Genomic DNA, 14,566 nt, shown 5'->3' on the forward strand with positions numbered 1-14,566 from the left:
CCCACCCGGCGCCCGCGCTTCCGGGCAGGCGGGCACTGGGCTGGCGGCGCGGCGGAGGGGGCTCTCGCCGCCGCCGGTTTAAGGGATCTCGCCAAGCCTTCGTCCCCGGTCCTCGCTGGCGGACGGGAGAAGGCAGCCCTGGTCTCGACCTTGGAGTCCCGTCTCCAGAAGGGACACCGGCTCCGAGGACCGCGGACCGCGGCCTTCAGCCCGCCCTCCCTTCGGCGCCCCCTGCCGGCGACAGGAGGGCTCGGCCGCGGGGCGCTCCCGGGGCTCCCAGACTCTTGGCCCGCCAGCACTGGGGCTGCCGCTCACTCTGGAGCGCGTCGGGCACCTGACCCCAGCCCGAGCCTCGCTGGACAGGCAGCTGAAGGCAGTAAGGTGCAGTGGTCATTTGTCACCCTGGGCAGGTTTTCTCCCTCAAAACAGAGACAGTTCCCAGCTGGGGGTTGTAAAACTACGGTCACCAAACAGGCCCCAAAGAATGTGCATTTCCAGATCTTGAAGACACCGTCTTCACACTTTTGGAGCGGGAGTTGGAACCTCACCTGGCATTTTCCACTCAGCTTCAGACGAATTTAGCTCCCTTTGAAGAGCTTCCCTTTGCGTTTGGGTGGACTTCTCAGCGGTTGTGGCAGAGATGATCTTTTTTCTGACTTTGTACCAAAAATAAACTCTAGGAGACAGATACCAGTTTTTCTGCAAGATCAAAAAATGACTTTCTGATGCTACCTAATCCTTTACAAGCAACTGTCTCCAGAGTGGGTGGGTGGGGGTCATCTCCCCAAAACAACAGCCGCCCCTGGTCATACACTGTGCCAGGCACTGTATATAGACACTATAGATATGGGCTCCTTTAATACACAACCCCAGGAGGTAGCAATCTATCATTTCCATTTTATGCAGGAGGGAACTGAGGCACAAAGATTGACTGACTTACTGAAAGTCTCACATAGTAATGGCAGGTGTGTATTCAGCTCTTTTTTCTCTAGCTCCAGATTTTCTTATGGCAACAGAACATTCCAAACAGATTTTGAGGTAGGCACCTGGGCAGACACAAAGACTTGCTCACTAGTTGCTATTCCTGAGAACCTTGAGATCTGGACCCATACATGAGATCAGTGGACCTGGGGCACAGGGAATACATCATCTGGTCTGACCAGGTTTCCATAGGACCCCCTGGGCTGATTTACATACCCACATCAATGAATGAGTTCCTGTTTCCCCACATACTAGTTTTAGACCTCATCACTTTAACTCGTTTTTGCTAAATTTGTTGGTAAGAGTTGGGGTACTCTTGACCATGGTTCAGTATTTGCATGTTGTTAAGGACCATAAAGACCCAAATGTTCCTAAGTATTTGACCTTTCTTCCAAGCACCTTGAAGTTTTTGGCCATCTACCACTACTGCTACTACTTGGCTTTGGCTCACCCTGCAATCCCCAGGGTTTGGCTAAACCTACAGTCTATATTGGAGTCTTTATAGGACACATATGACTTATGAGTCTCCTTTGAAAAATGGCATGAAGTATTAGGAGTCTCCTCATTCTTGGCTTTCTTCACTAGGACATACTGGTGTCCCTTCCACCTGCCTTCTACCTGAGTAACACTGGGCCAGCAGGGGGAGCCTGTCTCTCTAAACAGGCCCAAGTTGTCCTCTAAAATATCCCAGTGGGTGAGGGTTCCTTCCACCAGCTGCTTCTGCAGAAGACTGGGAACATTTTCCCTGGTCCAGGAAGGGCCCTCTTCCTTGGAGACCTCTCTGGCTTCCAGATGGGTCCCTCCTCCCTCTGACCTGAGCCCTCCTGACACCCACTGGGCCCAGGCGTCCTTCCCCACTGTAAGTGGTCCGCTCTCTCCTATTTCCTGCTGGTTCTCCAACACCAACCCTTGTAATTGGCTCTCTTGTCACTCTGCACTTCTTTGTAGTAATCACAGTGGTAATTTCTTGTATGGTTGTGTGCTAAGTGTTTGCATCCCTCATCACTAGTCTGTAAACTGTAAGGATGAGAATTTGACTTTTTCCTGCTGTTTCTCCAGTGCTTAATACTTCAATACCTGTTTTTACTTCTGACTCTATGTTCCTGAGGGAATAGATTGTTTTATTGATCCATTTTCTCTGTTCCTGCAGAGAACCTGGTACTGAATGGGTAGTACTACCCATTTGCTGAATGAAATAATGAATGAATGAAGAGATTGAAATGCCCCATTTAGCTGCATCATGCCTTAGTTGGGTATCCCCATCAGTGGAAATGGTTTCTTGGTCCTAGCCAGTCTCTGTCTTTACCAGACTCCTAAGGATGATAGACAAGAAATCCTTTCCACATTTATAGGGTATACTCACCTGAAAAATAAGGTTTTTCAGAAAATTTGCATGGGCCTCTTTATTCAGTTCCTACAGAGGACACACCTCCCTGATCTAAAAGGGTGACTTCGCTTCTGGGGGTGGGGCACACAAATTTATGCAGGACAGGCCTTGCTTTTTCCTCAAAAGTCATCGATTGCAAATACCTTAGCCACACTCACACATACTCTGGTAGATACCTAAGGTAGCTGTAGTGCTGTGTGCTGATTAAGAGAACTGAGATGCTGGGCACAGTGGCAATGCCTGTATTCCCAGCCATTTAGGAGGCTGAGGCAAGAGGATCCCAAGTTCAAGGCCAGTCTGGGAAACTTGGGGAAACCCTGTCTCAAAATGAAAAATAAAAAGGACTGGGGATGTAACTCAGAGCACTTGCTTAGCATGTGTGAGGTGCTAGGTTCAATCCTCAGCAGTGTTAAAAAAAAAAAAAAAAAAAAAGTGGGAGTAATTGCCTGGAGGTTGAAGGCATCTTTAAAAGTCTTTAGGGTTGCTTTGGGTGAATTACTTCGTCTTTTAAACTTTTTCTTAAAATGGTGACTAGTGACACTGAATTTCTTCAATAAAGAAACCACTCTATTAAAATTTAAGCATTTCTGGAACCCAAAGACATTTTACCATCAAAGCATATATTAAATTTGGTTGTTTTTTCCCCTGAAAACAGTCATAAAATCCAGTCTATCTCAGAATCAATGACCTTCTCTATGACAGTATCTTGAGATGGGCTGCTGTGTTTTCCCACAGGCAATCAGAAAAGCAAAGACATCTGCCCAGATCTAGCCTGTTTAAAAAGGTGGCTGTGCTCTGAGTGTTATAAGCAGGCAGAAACCCGCTGGGCACACCCTGGATTTCAATGAAGTGAGCAAGCTGCACGTGAAGAGCATTCATGCCGCCACATGTGTTTAATGTAAAGCCAACATCCTGTCCATCAAACTTCAGACCAGAAACACTGCTTGCCTTCGCTCAGAAGTCAGAGGGCTTTGCAGGATGACTTTGATGACCAAGGCTTTTTGAAAAGATTCCCAGGAAGATGGAACCTTTCCCCCCACCCCCAAGTAAATTTCCCTAGAGCAAATAGTTCCATTGACCTTAGAGGCGACTTCAGGGCTTTCTTCAGAGTTGAAAGCCAGTTAAAAATAAAAGTCATGGCATCAGATTGCTTAAAGGCCCCACTGAAAATTTCAAATATGAGAATCTGGAGAGCGGGCCTCTCTTTAATTTCTCTCTGTCTTTTTTTCTCCTTCTGCTAGTTCTTTATTCCTTTTCTCCTTACAACAGAATCAGAATGGAAGGAGCCCTTCAGGAATAGAATCCCAGGAATTGGAGAGAAGGGAGGAGAGTCCATTTTTTTTTTGTTGCTTTTTCTTTTAATCGACTTAAATGAGGTAAAATGTGTCCTGACAAATGTCTATATTTGTTCACTGCCACCAAGACCTCTGTTTTTTTGAATCTTGCCTTTCTTCATGGCTGAGCATGAACAGAGCTTTCTGCTCCTGATATTGATCTTGACTCCTAGGATCCCTGCTCATCCTTGCCTTGCTTATTCAGGCTGCAGAAATAGTAACTGAGGGAGTCCTAACAAGAGAGGTGAGGTCACTGTGCTGCAAACAGAATTAGTTGGCAGTGGAGCTGTACAGTGCTCTAGTGCTCTGGAGGCCCTGTCATGAAAACTGTTGCATATTTATTCATTTGATAGATGTTTATTAAATGTGTATTAAGTAACAAACATTACTCGAGGTGCTGAGGATTTAGAAGTGAACAAAAAACACAAAATTCATGCTCTTAAGGAGTATACATGCTATTGTGCTTTCATGGAAAAGAGCAGCATAAACTGTCAACATTGTGACATAGTAGATGGTGAGGACTATGGAAAAATAAATGAGGAGCGGGAAAGGGAGAAGAAAATGCATCCCCAGGACTACTTTGAGTCCTTACCATACTTCTAATCTTACTCTTCTACATCAAATGAGAGGATGCTCATGGGTGCCAGTGAGCAGGGCTTGTGGCATTATTGCCTTCCTGGTGATCTTCCTTCTCAGACATCAAGCTAGGCGCCCTGTGTACCTGCCCTGCTCTGATCAGTCCTCTTCTCTGGGGAATTTGCCCCTCACCAGCTCCTGTCTCTTCTGTCCTCTGATCTCAGTTCAGGAGTCTTGTCCATTATCCCTGGCCCAGAACTTTGTTTTCTAATTCAGTGCTTCCACCATTACTGGACACTTGACTTCATGGTATTCCCAAGTCTGGGTGAATGTCATAAAAACTGTGAGACTCTGGGCAAGTTGTTCACTCTCTCTGAACTGCTGTTTTCTCATCTATTAAATGGGCATGGCAATGGTACCCGCCCCAGATGGTTAATGTGAGGATCCATGAGAAAATAGAGGTGGTTTGCACTCAATGGATTCTGAGTCAAAAGGAGCTATTAGCTTATGTGGGACTGACCGAACGGCAGCGATGCAGGGGGCAGCACAGTGTGAGGTGTGCTCTGGTTTACCTCCCCCTGCCCTCCTCAGGCCTCTCCTCCTCCATCCCTGACAGGCTGTCATTCTCTGCTCCCCTTTCATCATGGAGCTTAGCTCGGTGGAATCTTTGCCTCTGGCTATTTAATGAGAAAACTCTTCAACTGATCTGCCGGCTCCTTTTCTCCCTCCCACCTTGTTGCCTGAAGAACAGTCTCTGTTCCAAGAGAAGGCTGCCCTGTCAGTCAAGACTAGGGAAGGCTGGGCTATCTTGGCTTTTTCTTTATTTTTAATGCCCTGGTTTGAAAGACATGGGCTTTTTTTGTTTGTTTGTTTGTTTGTTTGTTTTTGTCCTCTTTGAGACTAAGTAGCCTTTTGGAACTCACAGAAACCTTGGTGCTCAAAGCCCAATGAATCAGTAGGTTCAGTTCATCTTGGGGATGCTCTGGCACAGAGAATCTCAGTGCCTCTGCCTCCAGCTCTTCTCTTGACTGGAACCAAAGTAACTTTCTTTTCACAGCATGGAAGCCTGGCTTTGCTGACAATTTTTAATGAAAGACCTTCCTTAATACCCGCCTCCAGTACCCACAGGACATTTGGATAAGTGGGTAACTTATGCCCATCCTTTTTGGCAGAAGTCTTATTAGGGGTGGCTCAACTGCTGGTCAAGCAGTAAGTTAAGGACACAGTTTCCATGGTCGAAACTCCATGAACAAAGATAAGATGCTCAGCTTCTCTGAACATCTGTTTCCTCATGTGTAAGACAGAGATAATAATTATTCAGATCCCAAAGGGTTGCTGGGAGTAGTACAATGAGACAGTGACTCTGCGGTGCTTCCCAAATGCCTGGTGTATGATCAACATGCAATGGACAGTGGTTTCTGTATCCACATTGGGGTTTGCTTGGATAAGTTTTCTCCATCATGTCCAACTTACCTGGAAACTATCACATGAATGAAGACATCTGCTGACTCATCTGTCAGGCATAAATAACTGAATAACGGGACCTTGTCTTGTTCTCCCACAGTTCTTAAAAGATACCAGCATTTCCTGTTGTCAGAGGCTTCCTGTGACTTGAGAATAGGGACTGTGGATTGTTTCCCATTGAGATCCCTGTATCCAGTACCAGGCCAGGCACAAGGCAAATGCTCAATAAATGTTTTCAACCAAGGAACAATGGAGGGACAAAAAGAGGTCAGGTTCCCCTCTCCCTGGGATGAGATGACTCAGAGCTGAAGGACACCAACTGAGAGCCCTCCTGAGTGGGCAGCATCCCAACACCCTGGTAAATGCAGAGCAGTCCTACATGCCTGCCCTCCTTGGTCCTCACACCAACATCTTCACAAAACTGCTGCCCACTTTGCCTTTCTCTGGAGCTGAAAAATCCAGCAGAGTCCACTTCTATAAGATGATCCATAGCAGAGCCCCAGTGGCAGAGTCCACAGTCACCTGCAGCTGCCTCTTCTCCAACAATCTTGTACCAATAATATGCATTGGACAGCTATTCCTTTCAGCCTCTGGGTCCCTTGGTTTGTTAAATTTCCTTAGCAGAAAGTCCTTTTTGATTTCTAAAGCACTCTCCCAGGGGCCTAACAGTACCTCTCAATCAAGAGACCCAGAAATTCAGAAGAAAGACTTGGAGGTCAAAGTGTGAGTGTAGCCCCTTCTCGGCTCAATCGAGTGAAGCTGTATTATTTGGCCCCTGAATCTCTCCAAATACCCATAGTTAACTTGCTGATATCACCTCCTGGAGATGGGAATGCTGGTTTTTTTTTAGCAGGATAAGGATTGGGTAAGACAATCTCAGTTACAGCTAACACACTCTGCTGTGGGGTGTGGTACTCTAGTGGAGCTCGAACTGCAATTTTGGGGACCATTTAAAGACAAATAAGGGCTGGGGATGTAGCTCAGTGGTAAAGTGTTTGCCTAGCACTTTAGGGCCTGGGTTTCATCCCCAGTACCACAAAACCAAAACCCAAAAACAACAAAAACAAAGAGCAATGACTTAAAAACAAGTGTTGGGAATATGACCACAAGTGATGTGAATGAATCTCAGAAACATAACATTGAGCAAAAGGAGTCAGAGGCAAGAGTATTTGCTGTGCGATTCCATTGATGTGAAGTTTCAAGACAGGCAAAACTAACCTACGATTCCACTGGTCAGGGTAGATTCCCCTTGGCAAGAGGAACAAGCAGAATTGTGAGAACCATGTTTTTTGAATTGGGTATGGCGATGAGTTTGTTTATTTTGTGAAAATTCATTGAGTTGTATGCATATGATTTGGACTCTACAGTATGTATACTGGCAGGAAATCCTGAGGTACAGGAGCTAATCACACAATGATAAAGCAAGCTTTGGTGTAAGTTTCTTTATGTTTAAACAAACTCAGAGTAATGAAAAGAGGAGTGCTCCAATCCGGCTCTCCCGTGTCCAAGGGGCCATAAATTCTCCCATGAGAAAACTTTACTTTCCTAGCAAACAGAGGGAGGGGACTCTCACCCACAATGTCTTCCTCGGACCCCTGTTTATACAAGTGCTATGTCATCCCCTCTGAGGGAGACCAATCAGTAGCTGCTAGACAGTGCAGCTGTTGCTGACCAGTCTTTAGGAGCATGCAGCCACTTTGCCTGGAGCAGACAGGGGCCATATTTGGGGAGGGGCTCCCAACCTCAGGTTTTCAGGCTGCCCTTCCACCTGACAAGTGGCACCCTGATCACAGGACAAGCTGTCCCTCAGGCCTTCTGTAAAATGACATGTCAACTTTCATTCTGCCCAAATCAGAGGGGTTCTTTGGGGTTCAGACTTTGAAAGGGGTGGTTTGTGACTGATAAGATTACTCAAAGAACAAGGACAAGCCTGTGTTTTTTTTTTTTTTTTTTTGGGTGCTGGGGATCGAACTCAGGGCCTTGTGCTTACAAGACAAGCACTCTACCAACTGAGCTATCTCCCCAGCCCCAAGCCTGTGTTTTTAAAGTCAGTCAAACTAGTCATTTCTCTAAGTCCAAAAGGAAAAAGCCTGAATTCCTCTGTTGCAGAGGACGGAGGGGCCTATGGGAGTAGAAGCAGAGCTCAATTCCTGATCCCATGCAGCAACTCAGTAGCTGTGACAGCTGCTCATGAGTTGTGGAGAAGTGGCAGGGGCCCCTCAGTAGCTCAACACATTTCAGTTCTTAAGAGGGGAGAAACTGGAATGTGACAAAGCCAACCTCCATTACTCTGCCATTTCCGAAGCAGTTCCTGGCCTGGGAGAGGTTGGTAATGAAAACTGTGTATCTGAGGGATGATTGACACTACACAACCAGCAACGGTTCAGTTTCGTATACTTTTAATTCTTACCAGAAGAATCTGATGTTCATATCTGGGCAAGTATTTTGGTCTCCCCAGTCTCTCACCTTATAGGTGCCACACCCATATCTACCTTCAGACTGCAGGAGACTGTTCTGACTTCAACTGAACAAATGTTTGTCAGGTGCAGGTGGGTGCAGGCCCTGGTCTGCAAGGAACACAGAAATAAGTAGTTCTTTGCACCCTCTGGTCCTCACAGAGCTAGAAATGTGCATATAAATGAGGCCTGCATGATGACCTGCCCTGAACTTCATGAGGCTTCTAAGGAGGGACTGATGTTGCTGGACTGGAAGAAGAGTGAATGTTTCTTAGAGGAGGTGGCCTTAGAAATAGCCTTGACTAGTGGGCAGGATTCTGGCAGGAGGAGAGGACGAAGTGGGTGTCCCCAGCAGAGGGAACAGGATTAGCAATGCTTATGGATACCAGGAAGCTGAGGGAAAGTCTAAGGAAGATGGTAATATGGCTGGAGAGTACAGCAGGTAGGATGGAGAAATAGGGGAGGTACCATTCGGAAAAGAAGTCTAAGAACACAGTCTGGAGAGCTAGGGCCTGCTTTGATAGGAACTGGGAATACCATGGAGGTTTCTGAGCAGGCTGGAGACTGGAGACTGGAGGGGAAAGTGAGGCAGACAGGTGTGTGTAGGGTGGAGGAGAAGGAGAGGGCCGGCCTATGCAACAAGTAAGTGACAGGAGGAGGCCGGGCTGCTGACAGCCACCCCCATGGCTAGCGTCAGGCTTCCTGCAGTGTGTGGGAGGCAAAGGGGTTCACAAGATTCTCTGCCACCCACCCTTCCCCTCAAGACCAGCACAGAGAGAAGGGGGTGAGTGTTGCTCATTCTGGGGACAATGGCAATTTTTAAATTATATTAAAGGAATTGCTGATTGGGTTATGACCAGTGTCAGAGGCAAAAATCCCACGGAAGTCAAGTTTAGAAAGTATCTCTGTTCTCAGACAGCTGTAGGTTAACAGGCCCCCATTAGGCCTCAGGAGTTGGGCTTGCCTTGTTCCACCACTGACTTCGAACTTGACCTACCTGGGCTCCTGGTGGCTCTACCCTCCAGGCACCTGCTCCACACCCAGGAGACTATGTTGGCAAGCCTATTATTAGTCACTCGACCCATGTAGGGAATGCAGCACAGACACCACATCTTAGGTCACATCATCCCATTGGATTCATCTTCCTGACAGCTCTGATCATTGTCTACTAAATCAAATCCACGCTTCTCAGACTGAGATCTGTAGCATGTCATGACCTTGTGCAGCAACATTGTGTGATTATTGTCAGCTTCGGCACTACAGTCAGATGACCTAGTTAGAATCCCAGCTCTGCCACTTATTTATACCCCCTGAGCCTCAGTTTCCCCTTACCTTTCAAGCTGGATTACAGTGAAGATCTAATGAAATATCACACATAAAGAGCGGAGCACAGGGGCTGGGGTTGTGGCTCAGCGGTAGAGTGACTGCCCAGCACTGGTTTCCATCCTCAGCACCACATAAAAATAAGGCAATAAAATAAAGGCATTGTGTACATCTACAACTATAAAAAAAAAAAAAAAAAAAAAAAAAAGTGGAACACAGAGCCTGGCACAAGTGAATGCTCAGTAGTTGATATCCATTACCATGGTAACCACCAGCTCCCCGTCATCCTGGATTCCACTGCTACCGTGGCTCATGGCACCTTCCCACCTCCTCCATGCTTCTCTCCACACTTTTCCCTTTGGGCAGGATAGCCTCTTCTTCAATCCAATCCACACTTCCACAGGCCAGAATCCACCCAGTCCTCCCGAATGCTCCTAGTTATCCTGCTCCTGCATGTCTGTGGCCCTTCTTGGCGTTAGAGAGCTATCAGTCTTATCTGTCTCTAGAATGTGAACTTCAGGAAAGCAGGGATTTTAAAAATCCATTTTATTTACTGATATATCCTCAGTGCTTGGAATAACACTAGTATTAGGCTCTTTTGTGGGCTTTTTTTTTTTTTTGGTGGGGGGATGGAGTGGGAGGAGCATGCCTCTGCTTCCTCGACAGAGTACTCTATGGGAAGTGAGTACTGATTTATTCTGCAGCTTCTGTATTCTGTGAATCAACATGCTCAACTATGGTGGATGGATTATGTGAAAAGGGTTCTGCTCAAATAGAGAAAATGGGAAAATCAGGGGAGGCAGAAACAGGAATCTTTAAGGATGGGGAAGTTTTGTTCCTTTCTACCCTGAGGTGATAAGTGATGTTAACAGAAAATCTCAATAAGCAGGTGAGATTGAGTTCAGCTCCACAGCTATTCCAGGAAGAGGCCATAACTAGGGTCTATCTAGGTCTGTTAAACTCAGTGACTCAGGCCTCACCTACGGCTCTGAGTGTTACAGCTAGCGTCCCAGGTTAGCTCTGTTTGAGAATTGTTCTATTGAAGTTGATGGCTAAATCTCATTTATAGGTCTGGATTCATAGGTTTAGCTAATTATGTGATGTAGGCAGCAAAGGACCTATGAGGAAATATCCATTTGTTTGTCCACAGGAGGGATTTTCACAACCCCTGAAGACAGGGAATCACCATCTGTAGGCCCAGCCCAGAGTCAAAAGCTGGTGGTCAGTAAATATTTGGTGGCACATGCCCATAGCCTCAGCTTCTTGGGAGGCTGAGGCAGGAGAATCGCTTGAGTCAGGAGTTCAGTGCCAGTCTGAGCAACATAGTGAGACCCTCATTTCAAACAAATAAATAAATATTGGTAAATAAAGGAATGAATGAATGATTGAACTACTTTGAGGTCTCCTATGTTTATGCTAATCCTAGTCAATTGAAAAAAATGAACTGTGTGTGTTCTTTTTTTCTTCTCCCAGTACTCGGGGTTCAATCCAGGGCACTCCACCACTGAGTCACATCCCTAACCCTTTTTATTTTTGAGGCAGGGTCTCATTAAGTTGCTAAGGCTGGCCTCAAACTTCCTGCCTCAGATTCAACTATATGCATTTTAGCATTACTGAATTCATAAGTGTTTTGTGATTTAAAATTTTTATTGACCAACCTATCAGGTGGGGGTAGGAGGCTCTGAAACATTCTAATATTAAAAATGGAAACAATGGCCCTAAGGTGCTTCTGAGACACTCCCAGCAGAGATACCACCTTGGGGGCAGAGCTCTGTGTGTGAGTCACAGACCTGACACTGCTCTTTCAGGAGTGGCTCAAGCCACACCTCTCAGAGCCTGGTCACAAGAAACAGTTTTTATTTCATAAAAGCTTGGCTCAGATTCTGTTTTCTGACTTAACACTCTACTATTACTTAAAACTTAAGATTGGCACAATCACAATTTGAAAGTTGTCCAAAAGCCAGTTTTTGTTCTTAATCAATTGCCACAAATTTTAGTATTAGATGAAGCACTAAATAACATGTAGCCATCTGCTTTAGATAATACCAAAATCACACTGAAAGCATGCCCTTCTGGGACAGCTTCCTGGCAGAAATTAACAATGAAATTAGTCACTTTTTGTAATTATCAGGCTGGTATATTTAATATGGAGTATGGGGATTCTGTTTGTTTTACTTCCAAAACAAGTGGTCAACTGTGAGTTATTCCACCAACACCCACTGACTTCTCATGCTGACTGCTCTGTACCAGAAACCCTTGATGACTCCCATTGCCCTCTTTTGCCTGACTTGACTTAAATAACCAGCATCTGGTATTTTAGCTAAGTAACCTGCTCAGAAATAAAATCTTTCATTTGGGTTGAAAAGAGAACCCATACTTATCTCAGAATTCTCAGCTAACAGGCAATTTTGGCAACTTCATGACAGTTGAGTGCTTATACTTCCTTAAAAAAGGTTTTTGCTTTTGGTTTTGTGGTGCTGGAACGGAACCCAAGGCCTCGTGTGCTGTTCAAGTGCTCTGCCACTGAGCTACATCCCCAGCCCTTTTTCACTTTTTATTTTGAGATAGGGTCTCACTAAGTTGCTTAGGGTCTTGCTAAGTTGCTGAGGTTGGCTTGAACTTGTGTTCCTCCTGCCTCAGCCTCCCGAGCTGCTGGGATTATAGGCATGCCCTGGACTAGCCCTAAGAAAGGTTTTTGGAGCAAAAGGTCCACGGTTATAACTGGTGGATAAGACTTAAAAGTACATCTGCTTTATTTTATCTTGTAAAATTCAGCAGTATTCACCAACTATGGATCTGGTCTGTGCCAGGGCAGCCATTCAGAGGCGATAAGACACAGTTCCTGCCTGAGTATCTTGCTGTCCAACAGGGAACTTGGATGTGGGAGGGTGAAGAATAGATGGAATACATAAACATACAATACGGGTGTCACCACAGAGCTAAGTTCAAAATAAAATGGGGTCATATGAGTGCTATGAATCTGAGGGTCACTTAGGGAAGAAGTTGCAATATTTTTGCAGAGCCTGGGATAATGGAAAGGAGCCTGCCCTCCAGGACGACAAAGATTATGGAGGGGTGGATGGAAAAAGAGCAGGATTAATACTCAAGGCACAGAAAATCATCCATGCAAGGACCAGGAGAAGCCAAAGGAAACCAACCAGGCCCCACTGGGAAGCAACGGTTGAGGACAGACCAGTAGGCTGATGTCAGATCTGGAAGGGCCTTGGACACCAAGTTGCAGAGTTCAGTCAGGTGGCCCTTGCAAGGGAAGTGGCAATCACATCTGCTTAGAAGACACCCTGGGCGACTAGTATGGCATGGAGTGGAGGCTGTTGTGAAGGAGTGGCTGCCTCAGAGGCTAATGGGAACAGGGTGGGCCTGTGTGGGGCCCCCCAAAATAAGCAGGTTCTGCCAGTGCTAAGACAATCTCCTGGAAGTGAACACCAGGGCAGTGGGCAGATAAGCCTGTGACCTTTGGAACTCCTATTTCACTGAGGCAGCAAAGTATAGCAGGGTTTACTGTGATGGCCCTTGGCTGCCCATCACAGGATGACAGCAGAGGACATGAAAGTCAGTGGAGCCCAGAACTTGGGCTGCCTGTTTTTGAATCTGGTTCTGTCACTCTTGAGTCAGTTTCTTTTCATCTCTGCAAGTCAGTGTCCTGCTTTGAGGGATGACACTGGCCCCTGCCCTGGTGGTACTGGTATGATGAGAGTGCTCAATTCATGGAAGGTGTTAAGAACAGCTTGGAATATAGAGGCCCTTGGGTAAGGGTTAGCTGGTGGACTGAAGTCTAGGAAGTTAAAGCTGCTCTGGTGGAAAGGCACTGGAGTCCAATTCCTTGCCCTTGCCCATTCCCTGGAGTAGGCCTTGGTGGAACTTCACCTGTCTGAAAATCATGACACTCTCCATTTCTGGGGTTAATTTCTGCTTCCAGAATCCAAGGGATTCAAGTAGGATTAGCTGCTGATGCCTATCTCTGTTTCTCCTCAGGAAGCAGAGTTTAACAACCTGAGGAGAATCAGGAGTCACCCACTACCTACAGGCACCAGGATAATCCAGCCCAGGCCCACAATGCCCAGAGTCAAGAGTTGGGCCCAGTGCTCTGCAGGTTAAGGAAAATTGTACAAAGCTCACCCCAAATACAGACACCCCTGCCAGCCCAGGAAGAGAACTGAGAAAGGGGCTTCCTGGGGGAAGAACCCTCCCCAACAGAGTATCAGTTGTCATCATTTTCTGCTACTTGAAGTGACCTCAAAGGAAGTTCTACCTCATGGTTCTATTACAAATGAGCTCATCTCAGCTGAGTATTTACCAAGGGCCTTCACCTGCAGTCCACTTACCTGCAATCCATTCTTCTTATACCTATTAAAGTATGATAGGGTGTTCGGTGGGATGAGTGGGTATTCCAGGCCCAATGAGCATACAGAACTACAGTTTAAAATATTCTAAGAAAATTTATTTTGCATTCTTCATAGTGTGAAGACAAAAGATACTTCACGTTAGGGCATGCTATAAAAATGAGGCAAAAATTAATTCTTTCTAGGTTGACTCAAGGTCACTTTGCTGTCATTTTAAAGCCTACAATTTCTAACTAAGCCAAATCCTACAGGAATTGCAGCAGTACTTATAGTGCTGGCATCCATCCATCATAACTGGAGTTGAGGATCTTTTCAGAGACCCCCTAATATGTGAGATTTTATCACAGCATTGCTGATCCCAAATTAACAAGAGCAGTTCTAGAGGCAACCTTTAGCTTCCATTCATCAAGGTTAGCTGTTATAATAGGCAGACCAGTATACTCTGGGGAGTAACTAGTATCTTATTAAGTTATAAATACATTTAATAGCTTCAGTACTAGTTTCTTATTTTGGAATATGAGAAAGAAAAAACAGAACTCATAATCATAAGAGTCTAAGTAAAAAGCCACTATTTTTTATAACATGTATTTACCCACAATATTGCTTATGAATTATCTTTTTTTTTTTTTTTTTTTTTTTTTTTTTTTTTTGGGGTGCTGGGGATCGAACCCAGGGCCTTGTGCT

The sequence above is a fragment of the Sciurus carolinensis genome, chromosome 14 (assembly GCF_902686445.1).
Source record: "Sciurus carolinensis chromosome 14, mSciCar1.2, whole genome shotgun sequence".
NCBI lineage: Eukaryota > Metazoa > Chordata > Mammalia > Rodentia > Sciuridae > Sciurus > Sciurus carolinensis.